Source organism: Camelus dromedarius, unplaced genomic scaffold (genome assembly GCF_036321535.1).
Source record: "Camelus dromedarius isolate mCamDro1 unplaced genomic scaffold, mCamDro1.pat HAP1_SCAFFOLD_161, whole genome shotgun sequence".
Lineage (NCBI taxonomy): Eukaryota > Metazoa > Chordata > Mammalia > Artiodactyla > Camelidae > Camelus > Camelus dromedarius.
Window position 1 is genome coordinate 35,783 of NW_026989763.1, and position 6,401 is coordinate 42,183.

At 39.8% G+C, this 6,401-nt stretch overlaps 1 long non-coding RNA gene across 1 annotated transcript; it reads left to right on the forward strand.

Annotated features, from left to right (window-relative positions):
• Window positions 1-3,487: 3,487 nt before the first annotated feature.
• Window positions 3,488-5,187, forward strand: LOC135320594 (uncharacterized). The gene is made up of 3 exons (XR_010379797.1): window positions 3,488-3,735; window positions 4,931-4,990; window positions 5,133-5,187. It is a non-coding gene; the product is annotated as an uncharacterized LOC135320594 (long non-coding RNA).
• Window positions 5,188-6,401: the final 1,214 nt, after the last annotated feature.

Sequence of the window (6,401 nt, forward strand, 5' to 3'; positions counted from 1 at the left end):
AATTTCGGTTAACTCACATTTGCTGAACTCCTGCTTTCATGCTGAGGGCAGTTTCTTCTTCCTGTAATAAAATTTAGCAATTTGCATTTACTATGGGAAGGTACTGGCCCGAGGTGCTCTCGTTCTTAACAGTTTTAATAACAATTCACCCATTAAAATGTACAGTGGTTTTTACTCTATGCCCAGAATTGTGCATCCCATTCAATCTTAAAACATTTTCATCCCCCCAACAGGAAGCTCCTTAAGCATAAGCAGACATCCCCATCTTCCCCATCCTCCCACAGCCCCAGGGAGACACTTTTCTCTCTCTGTGGGTTTGCCTCTGCTGGAAATTTCATGTAAATCGAGTTACTTCATGTAAGTGGAAGCATCTATTGTGACTGACTTCTTTCACCCTGAGTAACGTTTTCAAAATATGTCCACGTTGTGGCCTGGGTCAGTACTCTATGCTTTGCTATTGCTGAATAATATTCCTCTGTATGGCTGGGCCCCTCTGTTTACCCATTCATCACGTGATAGGCATTTGTGTTGTTTCTGCTTTTTGGCTGTGATGAGTAATGGCACCGTGAATATTCCTGTAGGAGTTTTTATGTGAACATTTGTTTTCAGTTCTCTTACGTGTGTGCCCAGGAAGCAAAATTGCCTGGTTATTCAGAAACCAAATGTTCAACTCTCTAAGGACCTGCCAGGCGTTTTTCCAAAGTGGCCAGTCTGTGTTACATCTTCAGCAGCAACGGCTGCGACCTCTGCATCTTCTGTGTCCTCATTAGTGCTTGTTAATCTTTTTTTGATTATAACCTATTGCAGTGAGTGTGAAACTGTTTCTCCTAGTGGTTTTGACTTGATTTCCCTTACAGCTAATGATATTGAACATCGTTTCATTGTGCTTATTGGTCATTTGTATATTTTCCTTGATAAATGTTTTTCAGATTCTCTATTCATTTTTAATTGAGTTGCCTTTTTATTATTGAGTTGTAGGAGGTTCTTTTTGTTTTTTTTTTTTTTTTTTGGTAGATACAAATTCCTTATCAGATAAATGATTTGAAAAAATTTCTGCTGTGTGTTGTTTTTTCACTTTCTGGATGGTGTCCTTTGAAGCAAAGTTTTAAAATTTGATGAACTCCAATTTATCTCTGTTTTCTTTTTCCTTGTCCTTTTGGGGTAATATTTAATATCTGAGGTAATTTATTTAAACTTTTATATATAAAATAACTTAATTATTAGGACCGTTCTAGGAGACGGGTGCTGTTGCTGTCCCCAGTCTATGGATAGGAGACTGGGATGCAGAAAATTTCACTGACTTATCAGTGTCAAAGCTACCCATTGCTGTGGGAGTTCAGACCCTCATGTTTGTCCGCAAAATCTGTGCTTTTCACCACCATGCTCCTCTCCTTCCTGGAATCGTTAATGAAAAGTCTTTACTTTTTGTTTTCTTGTTAGTTTTTGTTTTTCTCATTGGGGCCTCATCTCCTCATTTTCCTTAAAGAGATCAGTGTAGGTTTATTTTAGGTCTCATGTAGGCAGAAGCATTGTTATCAGTTAACTTCTTTATTACTCACTCCCCAGTGATGGCTGTTGCTAATTGACCTAATGAAGTCTTGCTTTATTCTTTCCTTCTCATGACACTAACAACAGAGTCATGACTTACAGAACGCTTAAAGAAGAAAGTACTTGATTGATTTTATTTTGCTACCCAATCAAACTAATCAAATAAAAACCCCAGAGTTGACACAGACGGTAAGCCCTCCAGAATAGGGTCACTGTCTTCCTTGTGTTTCATTTGTTTGGTCACAATGTCTGGATAGTGCCTTGCTGTCCAGCAGTTTTCTTAGGATACAGTGCTCGTGAATCATTGTAAGGACAGAATTTTGACAACAGACTGTGCTGTTCATTTCACGAGGGAAAAGTTAATATAGAAATACTGCTCAGATCTATTTTAAAATTACGCTTGGAATTTTGAGAAGAGTTCAAGAAACCATACAAAGATCATTTTCACTAATTTTAGATCTATCTTAGACACATTATGGTTACATAGCAGAGTACCTTATCAAGTACATTTGACAAGAGGTGTGTATTATTGATTATTTGTTTTAGTTGAAATATTCTACCTGGGATAAAATATTCAGTGCCCATAAATGAACAAATATGTTTGTATTTCTATGCAACATGGGAGCAGACTTCTTATGTTTCTATATAGTATATATGACTGTGTGTTTTAATCTGTCTTTCAGTGTTTTTATAGTTTTTCAGCAATGTTGTAACTTTAGAATTCTTCTAAGAAAATCACGCCAGATTCTAGTGCAGTTTGTACTGTGTATCCTGTCTTATGCATGGGATTCCACTGTCCCCACAGGGAGGAATTTCCTCTTCTATTGAGTTAGTATCAGAGTTAAAGGAACTGTGATTTCTAGGCCTTTGCTCTCCATGTGTTTGCAGTTGGCTGTCAATCGCGATTTTCCCTTTCTTGAGTTTTCATTGTTCAATTAGAATTTTTGAAAATAACTATTAATATGTTGCATCGATCTCCCTAGAAACTTGATGTGTTTGTGCTTTTCAGTTTTCAATTTATGAAAAATGTAAATACACACTTGTTTTTAAGTAGTCCTTTTTCACTAGATATTTGGTTACCTCTTTATAGTTAAAATATTTTTTTCCCAATGAATGAATCCGTGTGCATGTTTTAAAAGATACCTTACTTTTTATTTTTCTTATTGTAACAGTTATATTCATTGTAGAGAATTTAGAAAATACGGATAAACACATTAATAACTTAAAATGGCCTCTAATCTCACCTAGACATACAGTTGTAAGGTTTGAAATTGAGAATTACAAGTCCTCTCATATTGTTCTTCTTTTTCAAGTACGTTTTGGTTACTGAGACCCTCGAATTCCCATATGAATTGTAGCAGCAGCCAGTCATTTTCTGCAGAGGAGACCGCAGGGATTGTGATCGAGACCACTTTGAATATACGGATCGTTCTGGGGAGCACTGCCATTCCAAGAGCGCTGTCTTCTGAACCAGCAATGTGTGTGGTTTGTCCAGGTATTTAGGTATTTTTTAATTTTTTTTTAACAATGCTTTGAGTTTACACAGTTATTTTAATTTTTTTTTTTTGCCTTTATACTGAGGACAATTGTGCCAGGTACCGGGATCAGAACTGTATTTGAGCCCCGCCACTTGCTGCCACCATGGTCGCTGCGCTCTTGCTTCACCCGCTCTACAATCTTGCACAGAATAGGACCTCAGTAACGCTCACTCTCGAATGATTATATGCTTGTTGGATGATGCTTGAGAGTCCGTGTGATGATTTTTTTTCCCCCAGCCTTTCCCCACTTCTTTACTATGCCCTTTCTCTTCCTTTCCTCCAGCCTGGGTTTCAGTTTACCTGTGGCATTGATTTTTCTTGTCTGTAGACATTTCCTTTCACTGGTTCACGATAATTTTACATGTGGGCTGTGGAAACTTGCTAGATGTCAAGAAAGAGCCAATCCATTGCATGCTAGTATTTTTAGAGTGCATTACTGTTTCATCGATTGAAATTAAATCAGGGTGACCCCCTGAGCCCTCCCGTGAGCTGTTTTTGCCTTCCTACATGTGATAATGCTCTGGCTGCTGAATGTGCCCTTTCCCCAGACTTGGTTTTGGAGTTAAGTCACCATCAGTGGAGCCCTCTCTTTAAAAGATGAAGAAAACATTTGCTCCTTCTCCCTGGTTGGGGACTTGGATGAGATGAGGTAACAGATAAAGAATGGAGCCCCACCTCATTCTAACACCCGCTCGTTCCGTTCCTTTCTTCACGGAAAAAGAGTACAATTCAACACTATAAAGATTGGTTGTGAGCAAATGAGATACACAGGACAACCGATCATTTATTAAATATACTTTCATGCCAGAAACAAATGTATTATTCACACAAAAAGTACACAAAGCACGGCAGTACCGTGATTACAAACGTGGGTCCGAGTTCGAGTCCTGCTCTGGAGTGACAAGTCCTGTGAGATGGAGAACTGGTAGGTCGGCTTAGCCTCTCCCGGGCTTGTTTTCTGTCCTGCAGAGATGGGGCTCGCTAGGCGTCCCTCCCCCATAGAGATGCTGTAGTGTGCAAATGATGCGCGTGGGCAGCCCGAGCACAGCTGCTCGTTCCTCGTAAGTGCAGGAGAGCATAGCTTTTGTGGTGGAGGCTTTATAACAGCCCCGTGTAGACTCTCAGTGCTCCGAAGGGATGCCTTGTGGTTTGGAGATGGGATTCTCATTTCTGTAAATACCCAAGGATTGTGTAATTGGGCCCTGCTGATTTGAATCTATTCTTTAGAAAGTACATATTGTAGATATATTTTTCAAGCATGCATGCTTTTTTCTTTTATCATTTATAGTTCTACCCTCTCTCTTGGTGGGACTTTTCATGGAATCCAGGAAACAGCCCTAAGCCACCTGCCTCTTCACACGTCTCCGTGGCGGTTTTCTTCCCTGACTAGAAGAGGGTTCTGCATAGGGAATTTTCTTTGTTCCCCTTTTCTTGGAGTCTCTCTGTCTGTCTGCCCACCTCTCACCTGTCCAACTGTCCATTTCTCTACCCACTCATTCTTCTGACTTGTTCCAAAAAGCATTTCAGGCAGCTTACAGAAGAACAGATACCAAATAAGCAGGTGAGAAAATGGGGCCAAGTTCAGACAGTGAGGCTAGGAGGCGAGCCTGTGTGAGGGTGGCAGGCATGAGAGACACGCGTCTGCCCTGTGACTTATAAGATCGACAGCAAGAGTGTGCCTGAGGCTCCCAGCAGACACAGGTTAACAGGGTTTGTGGGAGATGCTCACTGGCTGTGAAATAAATAAGTGACTGAGGAGAAGCTCAGCCTTTCCAGCTACTAAGGCTTAGGAGAATATTTTGAGTGTCTTCAACATCAGAGTATTTCATCTTTTCTTTTGTCAGAGTTCTACATATAGATGGTTACATTCTGTACCTGGAAATTTCTACAAAATTTCTTCCCACGTGAGTCCCATGACTCGGGAATGGGGTGGTTCTGCTCATTGAATGGGGTTGGCCAGAAACCAAAAATGACAGCTTCAAAGGAGCCTGGGATTTGTCAGTTATGTTTTGTCAGTCCTGTAGATTTCAAAAAATGCTTTCACAGTATCTCTCCATCTGAGGCGGCAGCGTGCTCTCTTACCAGCATCAGGAGCTCAGGGCCATGGTATGGTGGGGGTTGACTGCATTGCCGTCAAGACAGCTGAGCTAGTCACTGCAGGTGTGGTTCTTTTACGTAAGGCCTTTCATGTTCTTTACTTGAATATTTCAACAGGGAGTTAATTAACTGAGTCAATTAACATTTAATAAATATGATTCTTTGTTTAAAAGACAGTTATAGACAGAATATAAGCTCTGAAGCCTTTAAAAACGGTTTCATTACTGAAATTTCAGTAGGGGAGATACACAGTTTATCTTATTTATGCCTGTCTTTTAAAGTAACAAAGAAACAAGACAGAAAAGGCAGAGGATTGTTTCTGTTCTTCCTTTCTGCTTGCAGGTGCCCTCACCTCCAGTAGCATCCATCCAGACCCCGGAACAGACACTGGCCGTGCTCAGAACTGCCTCAGCCCTGAAGACACAACTGACAAATAGAAGGGGACCACGCCCTGTTACAGCAGGTGCTCTCACTTTGTGGATCCTTATGTAACTGAGCGGTGTTAATCAGGATTGCCCGTTCTACATTATGTGGCGCTGCTGCGGTGTCTCCTGGTTACTTGTTTCTGTAAGTATTCATGTATTATTCCCCACTGCGTGGTACTACACGTCTAAAAATGCTTTTTTCAGATGAAAAATAATGTGCATTTAATATAATATGTCTTAAAAATGGGGCAAAAGATTCTATCCTGGTCCCTCTACTCAGAGATAATAATTAACAATTTAACATTTATTTTCTGTTCTTTTCATTAGTTTGTATCATCTCTGTCATAAAAACCAGTGAGTACTCTGTCCCTGTTTACTGTTCGGAGACCTCCATTTTCCATTCGGCTTATTACATGTTTTTCTACAATATTCTACCTCCCCTGGCATGATTTTTAAAGACCAGTGTAGCATTCTGTCTTATGAATGCATGGTCCATTTTTCTTCGGACTTAAATAAACTTTTAAATTCCAAGTATACTTAACTGAAATACTGAAAAAAGAACTGTGGTGGTACAGGAAGGCCCCTAACTCCCTTCCCATTATTTCCTGAGAGTAAAAGCTGTTGAAAATTTGGTATATATATTTCATGAGCTTTATGCCTATGAGATACATATATATACACATATGAGAAATCAATGTATACGTGTGTGTATATATGCTTTATTTAAAAATGAGACCATACTATATGTTTTTCTGCAGCTCGCTTTATTCACTCAGGGGTATATCATTGACGT